The sequence below is a fragment of the Erpetoichthys calabaricus genome, chromosome 9, assembly GCF_900747795.2.
Source record: "Erpetoichthys calabaricus chromosome 9, fErpCal1.3, whole genome shotgun sequence".
NCBI classification, from domain to species: domain Eukaryota; kingdom Metazoa; phylum Chordata; class Cladistia; order Polypteriformes; family Polypteridae; genus Erpetoichthys; species Erpetoichthys calabaricus.
Window position 1 is genome coordinate 133,326,483 of NC_041402.2, and position 23,124 is coordinate 133,349,606.

At 37.0% G+C, this 23,124-nt stretch overlaps 1 long non-coding RNA gene across 1 annotated transcript; it reads left to right on the forward strand.

The window, feature by feature from the left end:
* The first annotated feature begins 1,906 nt into the window (after nt 1–1,906).
* On the forward strand, nt 1,907–22,776 carry LOC127529174 (uncharacterized). Its single transcript, XR_007935854.1, has 3 exons — nt 1,907–1,969; nt 18,048–18,152; nt 22,742–22,776. It is a non-coding gene; the product is annotated as an uncharacterized LOC127529174 (long non-coding RNA).
* Nucleotides 22,777–23,124: the final 348 nt, after the last annotated feature.

Below are 23,124 nucleotides of genomic sequence, written 5' to 3' on the forward strand. Positions count from 1 at the left end.
TGTGACAATACTCAACAGACAATTTTCAAATAAAACAATCTTGTCAAAAGAGTATCTTGGTGACATTGCATTATTGAAAATATCCTGCATAAAAGAAATTCTGATATAAACGATAAGTTCTTAGCTACTCCACTTTCTTGACTGAAGAAGCAAAAAAATTTCTTGAAATGGCACCAAAAATGAGTATGTCATAATGTCTTTTTAAGCTTCAACGGCTGCTTCAGTTACGCTGCTATTTGCAGTTCACAAATGTCTATAATAGGGTGAGCGTAAGTAGTCTGCTTTGGCTTGTACTTGTGTAATCAAACCAAAACTTGTGGTTTGATGTTATCAGGCTTTAGTTTAATGTTCCAGACTTAAAGAACCAAAATGACCTTAATTAAATAACTAGCTTTTACAGAATATTTCACTGGCTGCTCAATGTAGACACAGCAAATGATTATTGATGACCCTCTTAAGAGTTAGTCTGGTATGTTGTTCCCTTTCAGTCTTCAGATTTTGTTTTTGTACTACATGTTGGGAAGATTTTTAAAGAACAAAGAACCAATTTCTTTGCAAATTGTTCTTCTCAGAATGAAATGGTTCTTTATCAAGCAATGGCTCTATGAGGAACCACTCAACACAGTAAAGAACATCACAGTGCCATTAAAGAACCAGTATTTTTAAAAGTGTACAGTGAATAAAAATGTAATGCATAGTTTTGGTTTACAGAGTAGCACTTTAGCTAGTATGCTTCTCTTTCAACTGTTTAATTTCGATTGTCAACAAGCCATTCACTTCTTGGTATCACATGTATAACTTAAATAAAAAAAATATATGATCATCAAATTAGCAGCCCTCCTCTAGGAGGTGTGTCATCCATTTAAAAGTACATATCTACTCTCATTAAATCATTTTCTTTTTCTCGACTCCTCCCCTAGTTTAACTAAAGTATTCTTTAGTAGAAAGTCACTTTATTACAGTGGCTCTTCTGATTCATTTGTGAACTTTGGTGAGTGTGCACTTGTCGTATTAGTCAAATGTTTTTATTCTAATAATAGATTTATTTTATTTCATTAAACTATAGAACACTTGAAGAGAAGAAACTTTTTTATTTTTCAAAACATACAAGTTTAATTGTCCTGCTATCCTAGCAGGTACTGTAGCTTACATAATACATATCTTTCTAGTTAATACCAGCTGTGTGTTTTCATAAAAAATATTACCATTAAAGAGTATTTATCTCCTGGAACTATGAATAATTCATATTCAACGCAGACTAGTCATTTTATGCCTATAAAAATATTTTACCTTAGATTTTACTTTTTCTTATCAATTCTTTCCTTAAGTTTTTTCATGCAACATGGAAATATATAAATAGTAAGGTCACCACCTGCCCTACAGCTCATGTTAGAATTATTGGGTTCACTTTCTGTGTAGGGGTTGCATGCTTATCTCTGTGCCATTTTTAGGTTTTCTTTGGGTACTTTAAACCATTCCACATATCAAAGACATGCTGTTCAGTTTCACTAGTGACTGTAAATTAATCCAGTATAAGCCATGGGATAGACTGGCATCTGGTCAATGACTGGATTCTTGCCATGCTATAGCTGAAACTACTGATTTAGATGCGACACAACTGTTATATTTAATTATTCTCACTTTTTATACGTGATAATGGTACTGTATATTTTGAACTGATAAATCTGTGATAATACTTTAAAATAATTTTGAATAATAGTTTTATGTTGCTACTTGTTTTAATCCAGAAAGGTTTTTTTAACAGTGTTGCAATTGTTTAGTAAAATTAAAGCAATTTCATGTTTATGGTCATTTTGAAATTTGAGTTGTACTTATTTAAAAAAAATACCTCTTCTAAAGATGACACTTTTTGCTTACTTTTCTTTATGATCTTCAGTTTTGAAAACACCTTTGGAGGACATTGACTGTAATAAACTAGAAGGCTGTAACGCAATGGAACAACAACAAGGTATTGGACTTTGGCTTATGATAAAGGATAAAAACAATCTCAGCATTATTTACTGTATGTTGTTTTTACTTCATGAAATGATGCAGCGGGCATAAAGCCACATAGACCAGTACTCTAAAATTTGTAAATTATGCTGGGATTTATAGTGTAAAAGCAAATTCAGACTTAAATAAAACACTTATTTAACTGGTCAGGAGAGTTTTTGTATATAGTGGTCTTCAACAAGAGACATTTTACCTGTGCTAAACTATAGTTTCTATAGTGTAGTAATTGCTGTTTTCTGCAGAATCAGTGCACCTCCAAATATATTCATCCATCCCCTGGAATAGGAAACCATATGCAAATCAATGCAAACATACAAACACTACACTGTGCCTTTTAATAGTGTCTAATTAACTCAAAAATTATATTTTTGAGTTGAGGAATTAAAATTAAACACCTGGAACAACAGTAATGGAGAGAAGATATTAATTCTTTACAGAAAGTGACTGTCCTGGGGTTTGATCCCATATCCCTGGGGATGTGAAAAAGAAACATAAACGACAGGTTCAAGTTCACAAACAAAACAGACATCTGTTTTGTTACAAACATTAAACCTAGACAAAAATCACCTCAATTTAGTATTAAATAAATACTTCATTATTAAATTATATAAATTATATATTTAGTCTAATCAAAACATAATAATGCCATTATTATTACAAAAGTGATGGAAATAATTCTTAAGTTATTAATATACTGTGACAAACTGTTTTATTAGTATTATTATTACCCTGGTCCAAAGTGACTTTTTTAATTTTGCTAAAAAAATAATCAATCATGAATAGTAACTTTAATATAAAAGATAATATTTTCATCAAATGAAAAGTCTGATGCAAAGTCAATGACTAATAAATAAATCTTAGAAATAAAATGTCTGTCTTTTGTAGCCATGGTATGGTTTCCTTTGATGTCAGAAACACCAAATATAAAAACAAATCCAGTCAACATTAACAATTGTAAATTTTAATCTAAATAAAAACTATATTGAGTCTGTAATACAGTAGTTTAGTAGTGTTCACAAATACAGAACAGGTAATTAACTACAACATGCAAAGAATGGTGCAATCTTTTATAGCGTACCGGACTGCCTAGTACTAATTGTTATTGAAAAATAAATATAAACTTAAGACTCATTAAACCATCCTTTACATTTTTATTTTACATTTTATTCTTTATATAGTTCTTTATAGTTATTCTTGTCAGTAAACATTTAACTGAACTCTCTTAAAACCTTTTAAACTTAATTGTGCTTACAGTTGTATAATTAAAAGGAAAAAAAGCCAGGTCAGGTTTGAAATTATATCAAAATAACATTCTTAAACCGGGCGGCACGGTGGCGCAGTGGTAGCGCTGTTGCCTCGCAGTTAGGAGACCCGGGTTCGCTTCCCGGGTCCACCCTGCGTGGAGTTTGCATGTTCTCCACGTGTCTGCGTGGGTTTCCTCCAGGCGCTCCGGTTTCCTCCCACTGTCCAAAGACATGCAGGTTAGGTGGATTGGTGATTCTAAATTGGCCTTGGTGTGTGGGTGTGTTTGTGTGTGTCCTGCGGTGGGTTGGCACCCTGCCCGGGATTGGTTCCCTGCCTTGTGCTCTGTGTTGGCTGGGATTGGCTCCAGCAGACCCCCGTGACCCTGTGTTCGGATTCAGCGGGTTGGTAAATGGATGAATGGATAACATTCTTAAACCCACTCAATTTAATTTGGGGGTAGAAAGGCCAGTGTCTTGGCAGGTTTAGGTGCACGGCAGGGAGTAACCAAACCAACCTAACAGGAACATTTTTGGGATATGGGCAGAAAGCATGCACACAGGCAAATGCGTGCCTTGGAAAAGTATATAAAAGTTAAAAACGTACAGATGAAGCACTTCAAATTCTTAACATAGCCTGGCACGTGAGATCACACAGTGTGACTGTTACACACCATGTATACATGAAAAAATAAATCTCATACTTCAAACTATGGTTAAAACTGTAGATTACAAACTATATAGCCAGGTTTCAATATCTCATACTGTTTGTTTATTAAACAGTAAATTAAAAATTAGTCAGTTTTTATTTTATATACTGTTATCAACAGCATGCTCCATTATAACCATTTTACGGTGGAAACAAGATTGCAATATATAAACAAAAATGTTCAGAAATAATAAAGCACATACTGTACAAAAATGCCACATTGACAGTTACCAGGAAGAGTTTCAAAATGTAAATGGATTTAGAACAGCAAGTACCAACAAGAAGTATGCAAATCATGCACAGGTAGTATAAACCTATAAAGCAGGATGTACTGCAGCAGTTTTAGACAATGTCGCATTAAGTAATAATAAGAGCTATATACATGAATGGTTTAAATCTTCAATTCAATTTACAAAGAAAAGAACAGGATGACCATTTATACATTGAATTTTCAAGTCAAAGTAAAAAAGAGAGCAATTTGAATGTGAACATTAAGAAATGCAAAACATCACAAAAGATTTACAAACAGAACTGTAGAGAATAGAAACTATTCTACTTTTATTTTTCTATTTTTATTTATCATTCTTTAATTTAATATTATTTATTGTATCAGTATGCTGCTGCTGAAGAATGTGAATTTCCCATTGGGATTAATAAAGTATCTATCTATCTATCTATCTATCTATCTATCTATCTATCTATCTATCTATCTATCTATCTATCTATCTATAAGCCGAATGGCCATAACCCAAGAAGTGTTTATTGGAATTTTGGAACAGTATTAACCAGAATCAGAATGTCTGAAGTGTGGAGAATGTCTGTATGCATATCATTAGCATGACAAGTATTCTAGAACAAACAACAGTAAAGTTTTGGAAAGTATTTAATATCTGACAGAAAGCTAGAACTTTATATAATCTCTAGGTAGTTTGCACATGTAACCCATTAAAAGGAAACTGCAGTAATGCAAACAAGAAATAGCAAACTTTTTTGCCAAATATGTCAGCATTCAGTAGTCAGCCTGGAGAAGCAGCATCAGATTTGGAATTGCATCGGTTGTTTAGCATAATTCCAAATCTTCTCACAGAGCCTAAGTTTAACAAGAAGATCTTCTTGAGTTCTCCATGTGACCCTAATTTAGTTGTGTACATGTTAAGAAGAAATAGCATATATATTGTTATGAATATTGGGGGGGTGATGTTTTTCAATAAGAGAAGTTTCTCCAGAAGAGATTTAATTTATTTTGCTGGTTGTTATTGTGAGTTACCTGCTTAACTGCTGAACAAGTAGCCTAGTGATTGGAAGTAGATACTAAAAAGAAGTGGATCAAGTGAACAGTCTTGAGGCACACTACAAGATGATGGCTATAGCAAGATGGATTCACCATCCAAGACAACTGACTGCATGCTAGTGAAAGATTTAGCAAAATCTTTGCTCTTTTATCTATTAAAGTGGATCATTGTTTAATGGACACAAACTGAATCACACCCCAATATTAGGCACATATTATAATTATTTGAATTAGAAGACAAGAATTAAATACTCTTTCAGGAACTTGGAAATAAAAGACAAATACTTCTATTAGTTTCAACTCTTTATTTGCAAAAGGTTGTGGTACAGTGAAATTTAGACACTATGCTATAACTACACTAGGAATGAAACTGCCATTTTACGCAATGCAGCTATTTTTTTAGCTTTTGTATAGGCCTACCCTTACAAAATTCTACCAGTCCAGGATGAATTTTCCAAAAGTATTATGGGGCTAGGAACATTGTAAACTTGATGTTAAGATCAATCGTTAATTTACAAGGGTTTCTCTTTTTTTGGATAACTAAAAAGATTACAGTATGCAAGCTTTTGAGGTAACTCAGGTCCCTTCTTCAAGCAAGATTTAAACTTATTGATGTTACTAATTACATCTTATCTGAAGCAGGGGCCTGAGTTGCCTTGAAAGCTTGCATATTGTAATCTTTGTAGTTAGCCAATAAAAGGTGTCATTTTGCTTGACCTCTCATTAATCTATAATGGCTAACATAGTACCGGTACAACACCCTAGTACTACACGGGTTTCCCAAAATTCATAGCAACTAAAGTAGCAGTGAAAACCTTTTGTAACCGTATGTGCTCCCTGACCCACTCATTAATTGCTAAGTGCTTCTTAAACTGACTACCACTTGTGTCAACCATAGCACTAAACAGTAGTCACTAGACAGAGTACATTAAATTCCTGTCCTAACAATTATTTGAACACTTAAAAGATTTATACTTGAAATGATGTTCATGATGAAATTAATTAATGCATTTGCATTATAATATTATATAAATTATTAAATAAATGCATAATACTGACACTGTTCATAGTTATAAATTTAGAATTTGACTCTACTTCTATGTTCATTAAAAGGTTTGACATTTTTGAGTTTTAAGGTTGCAGTTAGCTTTACTTTGATGAAGGTGTTTTCTGTATTGCAATTAGTTATGGAGAGAAGTGAGATAAAAAAGGGAAAAAACAAAAATAGAGGTGGATGGGGGAGATAGTATGGCTGCAATAAAATCCCCTCAGAAAAATATGCATTGAATTCTGTGACTGTGCCTCCAATCACCACTTCACAAACCCAACACTTAAACTTTATGTGAGTTAAATCATGTGTTTGCAGCTGATATTCATTCATGCTCACAGTCTCTTGAAATTTGGTCACATCTGTTGTAAAGGTTCTCTACACTGAGCATACAGGTGATTTGCAATAACTAAGGACTTTCACAGATATTGTGGCAAGGTGGCCGGGGAGTATCCATGATGTGCCTTCATCTAAGGTAATTTGACACAAGGCAAAATGGAGAGTTTGATGGTGGATGAATACTGGATGATAGAAGCTATCCCTTTAAATTGTATCTGTTCATGCTACTGTCTTCATAATTTGCCGGGAAGCATCCGACTTTCACATTAACCTTGCTGTGCTGTTAGAGCTGTATGTGTAATGTTAGACAAGATTGCTATTAAAAGAAGAAGAGGAGTGGAAGATATAGGTTGGAAATCAAAAATGTTCTAATTTTAGGGCACAGGGTGGAGACCAGGTTGGCGTGGAAGCTATGCAGTGGATGCTACTTCCATTTATAAATAATTAATTGATTTCATTCACCTGTTTCTAATGAAAATACTTTTTTTTAATTTCTCCTTACTCCCTAAATATTTAAGAAAACAACACACTGTGCACTGTCTGAAGGAATGATGGAATTTTTAATAGACAATATAATTTATTCCGTTTATTTAAAGATTGTGGGGAAATTGCAGATTATATAAATTAATTATAAATAAACAATTTACAAATTTCCACCAGTATTCCCAGGTTGGTGACTATCTGTCTGTAAATAGGGTAAAGTTGGGTCATGTTGTGCAGGCTTATTCTCTTCACAGTCTCGTGCCACCTTTGATTTTCTCACATTTGAAAGGCTTTCATGTGTTTTAGTAATCAGCAACATAATGCTGTCATCTAAAAACAGAACAAGCTCTTCTTGTGTTTTTTGTGACGTTAAGAATATTGTAAACTCCATCATAATATCAATTGTTAATTTAAGAGTCTCTTGAACCTCATCGTAACTAAAGAAGCATGTTAAATCCTTCGTAATCCATGTGCTCCCTAACCTAGTCATTAATTGCTTCATGCTTCTTAAACAAGCTTCCTCTTGTACTGGCCATAGCCAGAGGTAGCAAATGCCACACAGAATACATTAAATTTAAAATATCACAGACCTCTGAACATTTAGAATACTAAGATTTATGTTGAGATTATATTATTTTCATGATGAAATATATTAAAGTGTTTATTGTGTTACATTTTGTAGATAAATTGTTAAAGTCACTTAAATAATTTAGATTGTTAATAATTACAAATGTATAAGCATATTGTATTTCTGTGTTCTTTAAAAGTTTTATTGAGACATTTTATCTGTTGTAATTAGGTTATGTGGAGAAGTGGGATGAAAGAAAAGGGAAACACAGGAACTAGGATTGATACATTTTTCTAGAGAAAAGCCAAGAAAAATGACACCTTTTATTGGCTAACTAAAAAGATTACAATATGCAAGCTTTCGAGGCAACTCAGGCCCCTTCTTCAGGCAAGATGTAATACAGAAACTGGAGTTCCCTGTGTTTATATACACACTCTAGGACAAGAAACAACATTGGTAAATCTTTAAATGAGAAATCTTAAATGTAAAAAATTAATAGATTCATTCAGGCTAGTGTTAATTTAACAAGAGAGAGAAGAACAATGTATGGTCAAGATCTCTGGATAAGATAACTGTCCAACAAAGTCTTTTGAACTTTGTAATGAGTTTTTCAAAATAATGTGGATCTGTAGACAGGTTGTCTGGCATTCTGAGAGATGTAAACAATCCTCATATCTGGCCATAAAACTCTTGTCTTTATTCAAGCCATGTTGTAATGTATTAAATTTTAGCATGAGTTTAACTTCCCATTCTTTTCTCTCTTGCTGTCTTTTGAAGTTGCCCATAAGCACTGTGACTTTAAAGTCCCTCTCACAGTGTCCATGGCTGTTGAAGTGGGCCGCTACAGGAACATCTGTGTTGCCGTGTTTAATGTAGAACCTGTGTAAATTCATTCTCTGGCGGAGTGTTTGTCCAGTTTCTCCCACATAGAGTGCAGTGTCAGGACATTTCATGCAGAGAATTAGGTAGACTACATTAGATGATCGGCAGGAAAATTATCCCTTTATGTGATGTTCAAGTCGGCAGTGTGGTATAACTATACGGTCTGTATCCTAAATGTGGGCACATGTTTTGCATCTTTTCTGTAGGCATGGAGATGTGCCATTTTCTGTTGGTTCACTTAGAGAGCTTTGGACAATTAGCTGCTGAAGGTTTGGTTGTTGTCTGTATGCCAGGAGGGGAGGTTCAGGAAATACATTTTTCAGTGTTTGGTCATTGTTTAGCATTGGTTGAAGTTTTTTTATAATTCTTTTATACAGACAAGCACCAAACCTTCAGCAACTAATTGTCCAAAGCTCCCTAAGTGAACCAACAGAAAATGGCACATCTCCATGCCTACAGAAAAGATGCAAAACATGTGCCCACATTTATGATACAGACTGTATAGTTATGCCACACTGCCGACTTCAACATCACATAAAGGGATCATTTTCCTGCAGATCATCTAATGTAGTCTACCTAATTCTCTGCATGAAATGTCCTGACACTGCACTCTATGTGGGAGAAACTGGACAAACACTCCGCCAGAGAATTAATTTACACAGGTTCCACATTAAACACGGCAACACAGATGTTCCTGTAGCGGCCCACTTCAACAGCCATGGACACTGTGAGAGGGACTTTAAAGTCACAGTGCTTATGGGCAACTTCAAAAGACAGCAAGAGAGAAAAGAATGGGAAGTTAAACGTATGCTAAAATTGAATACATTACAACATGGCTTGAATAAAGACAAGAGTTTTATGGCCAGATATTAGGATTGTTTACATCTCTCAGAATGACAAACAACCTGCCTACAGATCCACATTGTTATGGAAAACTCATTACAAAGTTCAAAAGACTTTGTTGGACAGTTATCTTATCCAAAGTTCTTGACCATACATTGTTCTTCTCTCTCTTGTTAAATTAACCATAGCCTGAATGAATCTATTAATTTTTTACATTTAAAATTTCTCATTTAAAGATTTACCAATGTTGTTTCTTGTCCTAGAGTGTGTATATAAACACAGGGAACTCCAGTTTCTGTATTACATCTTGCCTGAAGAGGGGGCCTGAGTTGCCTCAAAAGCTTGCATATTGTAATCTTTTTAGTTAGCCAATAAAAGGTGTCATTTTGCTTGGCTTTTCTCTACATTCATAATGGCTAACACAGTACAACACAAGTACTAGGGTACTACATTTTTCTAGAGATAGTACAGGTGCAATAAAGTAAGCTAACCAAGAATAATATCTATCCATCCATCCATCCATTTTCCAACCCGCTGAATCCGAACACAGGGTCACGGGGGTCTGCTGGAGCCAATCCCAGCCAACACAGGGCACAAGTCAGGAACCAATCCCGGGCAGGGTGCCAACCCACCGCAGAGAATAATATCTATTGAATCTTATATCTGTGCCTTTGACTACCACCTCTCAAACCCAGCAATTACACATTATTAAAATTAACAGTAGCATGTTGATGATACTCATTCATACACCCAGCCTCGTTACACCTGCAGTTAAGGTTTCTGTACTGACTTTTTACGGATGTTGTGCCAAAGTGCCCTGACAGTAAGTATCCACAATGTCTTCATCTGAGCTAACTTGATAGTGTGTCAATAGAGAAGAAAGAAAGGGTGTTGGTGGATAGCAACTGGCTGTTAGTGGGTATCCCTTCATGCTTTCTGTTGACTTACAAAAATAATCCTCAGGGAGCAGCTGAAGAACAACACAATACCATACAACATGGAGCATCAGTACAGCTACTGTATAAGTAGTGACATGTTTTTATTTGTTTGTTTTTTTGTTCATGTTTTTGCATTGTTTTATACTCAAGTTATTACAGATATATTTGAGAAATGAGTACGTTATGTACTGTCCAAAGGAGTGTGTGGATTTTTAATACATACATTCTTTTTAATAATGTGCCCTCTCATAAGACAAACACCCCACATTCTATATGAAAATTAAGACGTGTACTAAGCCAGAAACTTCTACAACATTGGATGTTTTCAGCATTCCTGAACAGATTTATTATACATCTAGACTCTGTGGAGTACTTATTTTGAGAAATCTACCCAAATCCCAAGAAATGCTTTTGGCATTACCTTGTGTGTAGAAGATGTGGCCATTGAATTTAGGAGTTTTTCAAAGTGCTTCTTCCAGCACTCAACAATATTCTCCTGTAATGGTCAATGTTTAGGTTTAGGTTTAGGTTTCTTTATTTGAATGATATGTTGAATTATAAATTCAACATATCATAAATTTATGTTGAATTATACTTGCTGATACCAGTTTAAAAGAAACAAATGATTCACTCCTTTTTATGTGAGATAAATTACAGAGCCAATATTATTTAACCTATATGTGACATTCTTACTCACCAAGCAATACCAAGTCTATGATGGATTAACCTTCCATGGCCAAAAAGTCTTAAAAAAAATGCATATGAAAAAATAGATGTGTGTTATGTGTGTGAAGAGCACTGTTCTGCCCCACATGCTGTTAGCTGTTACTGTTATTTGTTGAACTGTGCTCCCCCTTTGTCTTGTCATTTATTAACACACCTGTCAGTTACATCCCACACTCACAGTGGTGTTATAAATGTCTATGAATCCTCACAGGTGGCGCAGTGGTAGTGCTGCTGCTTTGCAGTAAGGAAACTGTGGAAGATTGTGGGTTCGCTTCCCGGTTCCTCCCTGAGTGGATAGCGCTTTGAGTACTGAGAAAAGCGCTATATAAATGTAATGAATTATTATTATTATTATGAAACTCACATAAAGCACGTAGGTACCATAATAAACATTTATGTACTATACACCCCATGTGTCTCATGTAGGCACCCCTTTATCTCTTGTTTCGGTCACGTCCGAAACGTATCTTTAAGTTATAGAAACCCTTTGGTTTCATTAGTTGTGGTACGCAGCAATTTGGACCTCTGTCTTGCGGTGGCCTTTGTCTCAATCCGACTGTGGAAATCACTCACCTTGTAAGTGTCTTTTAAAGCTTTATTGTTTAATGTATAGTGTTTGCTATGCAGGCGGCACGGTGGCACAGTGGGTAGCGCTGCTGCCTCGCAGTTGGGAGATCTGGGGACCTGGGTTCGATTCCCGGGTCCTCCCTGCGTGGAGTTTGCATGTTCTCCCCGTGTCTGCGTGGGTTTCCTCCAGGCAGTCCGGTTTCCTCCCACATTCCAAAGACATGCAGGTTAGGTGGATTGGCGTTTCTAAATTGGCCTTAGTGTGTGCTTGGTGTGTGGGTGTGTTTGTGTGTGTCCTGCGGTGGGTTGGCACCCTGCCCAGGATTGGTTCCCTGCCTTGTGCCCTGTGTTGGCTGGGCTTGGCTCCAGCAGACCCCCGTGACCCTGTGTTCGGATTCAGCGGGTTGGAGGATGGATGGATGTTTGCTATGCATTGCTTTGTAAATCATTATTTGTTGTCTTTGGTTCTACATTTGTAAATACCTGTATGTTTCTTTTGTATATATTTCAGTTTACAATGACATATGTCCAGTAAAAGCCTTCAAGAAAGCTCACCTTTGCCGATATTTTTATGTGGATGTGCCAAGTTATTTAAGTTCTCTGCGGCAGACAGCACAGAGTGAGGCAGAAAAAGCACATTGCATGTGTCAAAAGCAAATATAACTTTTTTCTTTGAAACCAGCATATATTTTAGCATTCAAACATATTACTGGACTTGTAGTAAAATGGAACAATGCACTGCCTCCAGCTGTACGTGGTCAATGTCGTTCACAATTATGACGGTATAGTCTAAGTCAATGACGTACAAAGAACTAGCAGTTAGATTTGCAAACAAAATTTGCACTGAACAAAAGGAAAAGAAAAGAGCTTGAATTAAGTGAAGCATTTTTGCTGTTAAAAATGAAAAGACCCTGAAACCCAGCCACAGAAGGATGCACAAACCAGTGTTTTTTTGTGCTGGTACCAAGCCTGGATAAACGGGGGTGGGGGGCGGAGGGTTACGTCAGAAAGGGCATTCAGTGTAAAATTTTGCCAAATCAATATGCGGACAGCAATACAAATTTCCATACCAGATCGGTAGAGCCCCGGGTTAACAACGACCGCCACCAGTACTGTTAGCCAACAGGGTGCTGGCGGAAATTGGGCTACTGTTGGCCGAAGAAGAGGGGGGAGACGTGTCCGGAGGCAGGAGGAAAGTAAAGAAAGTGGAACTGAGGGTAGGAACTTTGAATGTTGGCAGTATGACTAGTAAGGGGAGAGAATTAGCAGATATGATGGAGAGAAGGAAGGTTGATATATTGTGCATGCAAGAGACTAAATGGAAGGGGAGTAAGGCCAGGTGGATCGGAGGTGGATTCAAATTGTTCTATCATGGTGTGAATGGGAGGAGAAATGGAGTAGGGGTTATTCTGAAGGAACAGTATGTCAAGAGTGTTTTGGAGGTGAAAAGAGTGTCAGACAGAGTAATGATTAAGAAGCTGGAAATTAGAGGTATGATGATGAATATTGTTAGTACATATGCCCCGCAAGTTGGGTGTGCGATGGAGGGGACAGAAGATTTTTGGAGTGAATTGGATGAAGTGATGGACAGTTTACCAAGGGACAGAAAGTGGCGATTGGAGCGGATTTCAATTGACATGTTGGTGAAGGGAACAGAGGAGACGAGGAGGTGATGGGTAGGTATGGTGTCAAGGAGAGGAATGAAGAAGGTCAGATGATAGTGGATTTTGCCAAAAGGATGGGCATTGCTGTGGTGAATACGTATTTTAAGAAGAGGGAGGAACATAGGGTGACATACAAGAGTGGAGGAAGATGCACACGGGTAGATTACATCCTATGCAGAAGAGTCAAACTGAAGGAGATTGAAGGCGACAAATTGGTGGCAGGGGAAAGTGTAGTTAAGCAGCATAGGATGGTGGTCTGTAGAATGACTTTGGAGATCAAGAAGTGGAAGAGAGTAAGGGCAGAGCCAAGGATCAAATGGTGGAATTTGAAAAAGAAAGACTGCAAGGTTGATTTTAAGGAGAAGGCGAGACAGGCAGTGGGTGGCAGTGAAGATTTACCAGACAGTTGGGCAACTACAGCAGATGTAGTAAGGGTGACAGCAAGAAGGGTGCTTGGTGTGACATCTGGACAGAGGAAGGAGGAAAAGGAAACCTTGTGGTTGAATGGGGAAGTACAGGAGAGTATATAGAGGAAAAGGATGGCAAAGAAGAAGTGGGATAGTCAGAGAGATGGAGAAATAGACAAGAGTACAAGGAGATAAGGTGCAAGGTGAATTGAGAGGTGGCAAAGGCTAAAGAAAAGACGAATGATGAGTTTTATGAGAGGTTGGACACTAAGGAGGGAGAAAAGGACATGTACCAATTGGTTAGACAGAGGTACCGAGCTGGGAAAGATGTGCAACAGGTTAGGGTGATAAAAGATAAAGATGGAAACATACTCACAAGTGAGGAGAGTGTGTTGAGCAGATGGAAAGGGTACTTTGAGAGGCTGATGAGTGAAGAGAACGAGAGAGAGAAGAAGTTGGATGATGTGGAGATAGTGAATCAGGAAGCGCAACAGATTAGCAAGGAGGAAGTAAGGACAGCTATGAAGAGGATGAAAAATGGAAAGGCTGTTGGTCCAAATGACATACCTGTGGAAACATGGAGGTGTTTAGGAGAGATGGCAGTGGAGTTTTTAACCAGATTGTTTAATGGAATCTTGGAAAGTGAGAGGATACCTGAGGAGTGGAGAAGAAGTGTATTGGTGCAGCTATTTAAGAATAAGGGGGATGTGCAGGACTGTAGTAACTACAGGGAGATAAAATTGATGAGAAACAGCATGAAGTTATGGGAAAGAGTATTGGAAGCTAGGTTAAGAAGTGAGGTGATGATTAGTGAGCAGCAATATGGTCTCATGCCAAGAAAGAGCACCACAGATGCAATGTTTTCTCTGAGGATGTTGATGGAGAAGTTTAGAGAAGGCCAGAAAGAGTTGCATTGTGTCTTTGTGGACCTGGAGAAAGCATATGACAGGCTGCCTCGAGAGGAGCTGTGGTATTGTATGAGGAAGTCGGGAGTGGCAGAGAAGTACATAAGAGTTGTACAGGATATGTACGAGGGAAGTGTGACAGTGGTAAGGTGTGCGGTAGGAGTGACGGATACATTCAAGGTGGGGGTGGAATTACATCAGGGATCGTCTCTGAGCCCTTTCTTATTTGCAAAGGTGATGGACAGTTTGACAGATGAGATTAGACAGGAGTCCCCGTGGACTATGATGTTTGCTGATGACATTGTGATCTGTAGCAAGAATAGGGAGCAGGTTGAGGAGACCCTGGAGAGGTGATGATATGCTCTGGAGAGGAGAGGAATGAAGGTCAGTAGGAACAAGACAGAATACATGTGTGTGAATGAGGGGAAGGTCAGTGGAATGGTGAGAATGCAGGGAGTAGAGTTGTTGAAGGTGGATGAGTTTAAATACTTGGGATCAACAGTACAGAGTAGTGGGAATTGTGGAAGAGAGGTGAAGAAGAGAGTGCAGGCAGGGTGGAATGAGTGGAGAAGAGTGTCAGGAGTAATTTGTGACAGATGGTCATTTGCAAGAGTGAAAGGGAAGGTCTACAGGGTGGTAGTGAGACCAGCTATGTTATATGGGTTGGAGATGGTAGTACTTACCAGAAAGCAGGAGACAGAGCTGCAGGTAGCAGAGTTAAAGATGCTAAGATTTGCACTGGGTGTGACGAGGATGGATAGGATTAGAAATGTGAACATTAGAGGTTCAGCTCAAGCTGGACGGTTGGGAGACAAAGTCAGAGAGGCGAGGTTGCATTGGTTTGGACGTGTACAGAGGATATATGCAGAGTATATTGGGAGAAGGATGTTGAGGATAGAGCTGCCAGGGAAGAGGAAAAGAGGAAGACCTAAGAGGATGTTTATGGATGTGGTGAGAGAGGACATGCAGGTGATGGGTGTAACAGAACAAGATGAAGAGGACAGAAAGTTATGGAAAAAAATGATCCGCTGTGGCAACCCCTAACGGGAGCAGCCGAAAGAAGAAGAAGAAGAATGAAGAGACCCTGGAAAAAAAGATTCTGTACACAGTACACTGAAAGCAATTAATGTGCCAAGTGACACTCCAGCATTACCATAGACCACAGAAAAGGCTGCACTGTCTACACAAATAACTAATGTAATTTAACACCATTAACTGTAATGCCAAACACGCCATACCAGAATTTGTGCTATAACATTTAGTATATATGATACATTTAGACCACAGTACCCCTCTAAAAACTAGTTGCTATTGTTATACCATGGATTGACACGATAGTCAAAATGACAAAAAATATATATATAAATAAATTTTTAAGCTTCAGTTAACGTGTGTTCCTTGACTCTTTAACTGATAGCAGCAATTGTAGTGTTTTATATTCTTTCAGAGTCAAGTCTATTGTGCATTCTCTTTTAATTTGATTTCCTTGTGTTCTCATGAGCACCCTGGGTGTTTAAAGTGCCCAGGCTAGAGGAAAATGGAGTGGATTTTAAGGAAGAACCCTGTGGACATAGGTCTTCTCTAAACGTTACACAGTGAAACATGTCCCGTTAGCATCATAGGAGTTGATTTTAGTGTTGGTGTTACATTGTAAAAGGTCAGTCATAGGTTGCAACTTGGTCTCCAGCTAAGTCTCAAGTGCCATGTCAATAAAAATAATGCAGTGTCACTTTGTCCTACATCCCACGTATTTTTCTTTCCCACACCCTTACAGCCAGGATCTGTTGATATGTTTAGTATGTCTGTGATCTATCCCTTCCATGGCTGGTACGCAAACACCATTTCACCCAGTCCTCACCCTTTCTCTTGCAGGTGGTGAGTTCTATGATGGTCTGGGTAAGCTCTGCGGTCCCTGGCAGTTTGAATCCGGAACTATCAATAATCATGGACCAAGTTTGTTCTCAGTAAATGAGGACAAACACTCAGTCAGCAAGTGGTTGGTGTAAAAGTGATTAAGCGCTTTTATTAAAATCAACAATTTGCCAAATAGTGCAGTGTTCTTCCATAAATAAATAATCCATAAAATCAATGTGGTTATGAAGGTTAAATTGCTTGACTTCTCACTAAATAAATAACAATACATTTTTCCATAACAATGAGGTTAAAATCCAGGCAGGTCTTCTTCTTAAACCCTGAGCCTTAGTGCATCACTCTAAAACAACATCTCCTGTACCTATTCTGAAAGGGCCTTGCATCATGAGGAGATACCTGGTGACTGGTGTTGTCAACAATCATAATCCAGCTACTGTCCTTTGCTGCCATTCCTTGGCTTTATATGGGGAACACCACAAGCTCTGCTACTACTCTTGCTGACATTTACTGGCGTCTGTGGAAGCCAACTCCATGAACATGAGTCACTCTTGCTCCATAGGTGCTCATCAGGACCAATTTGCTTGTTCCTCTCTCTAAGACTCACTCCTGAGCACCTACCTCAATCCCAAACAGCACAGCTTCAAATGCTGCCTCTCACTCTCCCTTTCATTTAATTTCCATCTTCCTTTTTCGTTCCTCTATTGTCTCCTCCTATTTCATTGTGCAGACTCCCTTTTAAACTGCTTCTGGGTGCAGGTGGTGTAATCACATGCTCCAAGCTGTTAATAAAGCACTTGACAGATCTGACTGCATTTGCATGTAAATATGTGATCAGCCAAGCATCCCAATCAACCACAAAGTGGTGATTGCACATTCCCACATGCACTTGCACCAGCATAGAGCCTGCACACTCTGGGGCTTTCATTACAAGTCCATCTTGCAGCTCAAAGTGGCTTACTGAGACTTAGCTCATCTAAGCTGTGTGAGTCACCTTACAACCAGACACTCACCACTGAACAATAATAGGTATGTCTCCAATTTGAACATATTTTTAAAGGCAAAACATAGGTCTGGAATTGTTCCTTGTCTGACTGACTGACTGACTCGCCCCACTCCTTGGATAAATTGCCGTATGTAATCTAACCAGAAGCACAAGATTAAAGCAATATACCTCTGAGGATTTAGAGGTGGATAAACTCTCTCAGTATGCTCAAGATGACAGTACTATCCAAGAAATGGGCAAGCATTATAATGAAAAAATATTCACAAACAGAATATGTAAACAATTATATGTAAGCCAACACAATAAATATACCACTAAGTGAGTAAGGATAAAGCTGATAGAAGAGAGGCCCAAATAATGTTTGAAAAGCTTTAAAGGTGGTTCACAGAAATCTTAGCCATCATTCACTACTACTTGAATCCGTGTTTTTTCTTGCTTTTCTTTGTCTAAAAATAACTTTCTTTATGGCAAGAAGTGGTAAAATGATACAAAGAAACTTTTACATTCCATAATTAATTTACCTTGTTTTTTGCTTTATTTTCCTGCAGGACTTCAAGAAAGTTACAATCATGCAAAATGGGCTGTCATAGCAGTGTTTCTTTCTGGATGCATCCTAGCAGCATACAGAGTAATTGAATATAACATAATAATATGTAAGTATACATTTTGATTTTTGACTCTTGTTTAGTAACTTGTCCATTTTAATGGACATTCTATCAGATTCTGATTGGAATTTCTTATTGATACACAATTGAAATTTGTCTCACTTCTATATAACAAAATAATAACACTGTAAAAGCTTATCTTCTGCAATTGATAAGTTCTTATGCACCACATATAGTAAAAAACTTTATAGTAAAATGTCTCTTGAATAACTATTTGCCCTTAAATTTGCCTGTATCCAGTAATACTCACCTTATGTACATACAAATGTATATCAAAACCTTTAAATACAATATACTCATAGACAGTAAAGTAATCTTATGGACAACTCAGGCTCGAACTCGAACAGAGTGCTATTATACAAACACCACAATTAGCCTGACCAGATCTATGCATGAAGAAATATATGTGATCTATGTGTATTGTGTATCTTATTTGAGAGAAAGTAGTAATTTTGAAGGCTGTTTCAGTGACGAGTTACAGCAGGACCATTAAAAGGTGGAGATGGATGGAGGATCTTAACGGGTTGGCAGTAAAGAACCTTGCTTATTATTTAGTGACCTCGGCTTCACAGTGAACTAAGGTATATCACTCTTGTGTCCTTATGTGATTAAATATGTGTGGTGGAATTTCAATATAGATTCACTAAAACCATATGATTTTTTTCTTAAATGCTATTTCAAATTACAGTCAAGTCCCATGTTGCATCAGTCCTTCAGCCACAGTATATACAATATATCAGATGTATGTCAAAATCCAGTAGAAGAATATAAATGTATAGGTTTATAGAGCATCTGGTCTCCTTTTGGAACAAATGGAACCTGTTCTGCAATGAGGGATTACATTTGAATTGGAGGCACTAATGAATTTGGGAGGTATAAGAGTAGGTTAGTTGAGGATTGTTTAAACAAGGGAATGGAGAGGCAGGGAGGACAGGCTAGGTTTAGAACTGTACATGAAGGAAAAAATAATATTGTAAAAATAAATATGCATAGTAATGTAAATTCCAAAGTTTAAATGCGTAAGTAAAATAAGTAACACATCAAAAATAGCTTGTCTTAATGCTGAAGTATCAACAACATGCATTTCTATAGCACATTTTCATACAAAGAATGTAGCTCAAGATGTCAAATAAATAGTAACATCCAAAGAAAAACAAATAAAATATAGATAAGAATAATTGTACAATGAATGAATAAATAGTATAGAAAATATAAATAAATAATGCACACTTACATAAGTTAAATATATAAGTATTTTGGCACCCACGGTACAATATAATTCTACAAAAATACAAAGCACTCTGTTTTAACTTCAGTCTAAATAAATGTAAACCATAATGTAATAAAGGCTTATTTCTGCAATGTTAAATATTGTAATTACATTGTACATTAATTTCTTCAGAACTACAATTATGCATGGTCTTCGGACTTTGTGTGACAGTTTTGCTGTGAAGCTTGCAGTATGGGAATGAAAAGATGAAAATCACATCAATTAAACACAGTCAAAACTGAAAACTATTCTGTCGATCGAAGTGTTCTACTGCTACAAAGGACAAAAAAACTGAAGAAAATCGCCAAGCCCCGCCCAATGACCCTCACTATTTGCGTGTTGAGAACTTGAAAATAAAAATGCAAAGTGGAAAATGAAAATTCAATGAGCAGCAGGTGGCGCCAGTGTTTATTTCCGTTTTACTTTTCATTTTTGCAGCTTCATCGCGGTTCAGGCTGAAAATGAAATTGTAAATAGAGTTGTTTCATTTTAATTTAAATTTTTGCAGCATCCTTGCAAGCAGACTTTGAAAATGAAATTGCAGTACTGGGGTGTTGTACCGTGTTAGCCATTATGAATGGGGCCTGAGTTGCCTCGAAAGCTTGCATATTGTAATCTTTTTAGTTAGCCAATAAAAGGTGTCATTTTGCTTGGCTTTTCTCTAAAATGAAATTGAAAAAGACAGATTGCCTTTTCACTTTATAATTTTATTTTTAATTTTCACATAAAATTCCTCCCATACATGGGGGAAGCCTGCCTAGATTTAGTATTTTGTAATAATCAGGATAGAGTTGAGGATGTAGAGGTGATTGTCCTCACAGGTGGCGCAGTGGTAGTGCTGCTGCTTTGCAGTAAGGAGACTGTGGAAGATTGTGGGTTTGCTTCCCGGTTCCTCCCTGTGAGGATAGCGCTTTGAGTACTGAGAAAAGCGCTATATGAATGATTACATTGATATTATTATTATTGATTCAAGTGAGTATAATATCCAGCCATCCATCCATTATCCAACCCGCTGAATCCGAACACAGGGTCACGGGGGTCTGCTGGAGCCAATCCCAGCCAACACAGGGCACAAGGCAGGAACCAATCCCGGGCAGGGTGCTGAGTATAATATAATTAATATTATTGATTCAAGTGACTATAATATAATTCAACTCTGTTTTGGAAAAGCACAAATACTAAGCTCAGATTGTTATAATGTTCTAATTTTTATTTTATAAAAAATGACTGCATATTCTTGCAATGTCATACACTGTTGGATCTGCCATACCAGTGAAAATTTTGTGATTCTGTAGCCTTCCTACTTTGTGCTCTTTGCCTGTGGTTTACAATGTCCACTCAGTGCCATCTTCTCTATTCTCCACTTGGAAATTGGTGCTGGCTGTGTTCTTCTTACTCCAACTTGTGTCAAAAAATAATGATGTGATTTCTTGTGAATTTATGTTCATTTCTTACCTGACATGAAACAATTGCAGTGTTGACAGTTTTTTAGACTTGTCTATGATATTCTTCATTATACTGTATGTAGTGAAACAAAGTAAGTGATTATAAATGTAACATTTTTTCTTTGATTATTGACTTGTTGGCCTTTAGTTTGAAGTTGTTCTATTTTTTAATTATTAGCAATAATGTTTTGTGCTTTACAATCTGGTTTGTGTATGTAAAGAACAATCATAATAACAAAACACAATCTAATCAAAGAAAAACACAGCAGATACAGTAAGATGTTCCAAAGACAATCCATAGAACTCGACAGTCTGCCCCCTCCGTTGCTCAGACTGGTACAAGAAAGAAAAATCTAAAGTATTTCTTCATATAGAATAAAACATCAAATAAAATAAACAGGTTCAACCCAGGCCCAGTTTTACTTAATTTACTTAAGTCAATTGCATTGACAATTTCTTGCCAAATTATGAAAAAAAAATTCTGAACAGATCAATGTAAATAGAATTGAATTTTTTCAAATTGACATAAGACAGAACATCACTTTCTGAAACAGGTTTTCATGCATGTAGTGTGGTACAGGATATTATAAGGAATGTTGTACAACACAACATTGTCACATCAGTTTGTATGCCAAATTTTACCAATGAAGCATTAGGAGTGATTTTACATCCAAGGCTATTTGACAGATATAAAAAGTATTTTTTTTTTAGTCTGATGAAGAGATACACCAATTCACACTTGAGCAGCAACATTAATAGCAACATTAATTGAGCAGCAGAAATAACATCTATAAGCACAGCACAAGAGGGATTTGAGGCTATGCAAAAATGACATGTAAAAGTTGGCATGTGTGAGCTGGAGGAGAATCACACTTAGGTAATAGTGTCCAATGGCATTTTTATATTAAAGTTACAACAAAACAGGCAATTGCAGTGCAGGTTTTTACAAAAAGTTAAGGAAGGAGGAGAGCACAAATTGCACACTAATTTTACAATTAAAAGATTAAAACTACAACGCTCAATGATGTTGGAAACAGCACTTCTATTGCTAAATCACCTGTTGCCACACCTTCACGGTTGTGACATTAGTTCTAATAATTGTGGTTTTCAGCTTCTTTTTGTGTTTAGTAAGTTTGTGTGGTCTTTTGAGCATGTTATTTCAAGTTTTGAATTTTGATATTGGAATGTGGACATTTGACCTCTTTGTATTATTCTAGTTGCTAAAAATTTCCTTGTATTTTTTTTTAACTTGTTTACCTTTGATGGTGGCGATAACAATAAACATATATAAATATATATATACGACACTTGGGACAGTGTTGAAGGCATAAGACTGAGAGAACTAGCATTTTAACCACCACTGATGACCCATCCCAATTGAAATGAACATATAATCCGTTAATGAAGCAAAACAATATTGAGGCATACATGCCGATAGAAATTCAGGTACTCACTACATAAAAAACACCTCTGTTAAACAACAAAAAAAATACTACTCCACTTTTCCACAAACTACTCAGAATCTAACACAGCTCTGTCATTTGAATAATGAATCACCAACCAAACTACTAAAACGAAAGCCCCCAACTCGACCAGTTACAGCTCATAAGTAAGCTACTGTTTTATATGTAACTAATTTTCATTATTTCATTTTGCAACTTAAATCATTAAGCTTCTCAAATAAGCTTGATAATTCAAACAAAAAAGCCTTTTAGTTATATTGTGTGACTGGAATCTCTTGATTTTCTGAATTCATTCATTGGGTCAAGAGATACCTTTATATATATCTGTTAATTTTTGTTATAATAACTTATTATGAATGACATATTTTACAATAACATATTTACTGTTTTTCTTTAAAGCTCCCAATGGACAAGGACAAAGTATAGGTAACTGTGAGTATTTGCATGATTTAATTCAGCTAACATACTGTATGTTCAAGTTTTTACAAAATTAGGTTAAATAGTGGGAGAGAAGGCAGGAGGCGGACACAGCCGGTGTCAGCGTGCGTGCGAGTGAGTGAGCGAGCAAGAGGCAGGCAGCCAGAAAGAGAGGAGGGTGCAAATGACATTGTGGGGCTGGTGAAGAAAAGACCACTCCAGCTTAGTGACCAGAGAGCTGGAGTGACCTGGAGCTCTCTCCCATGTTGTGTCCAGGAAGGCAGCGGAAGTTGGAGAGAGGAGGTTCAGATAGGGAGCCTTGCTGAGAACCATGGATGGCAAGGACCCAGGCCTAGGATTGGAGG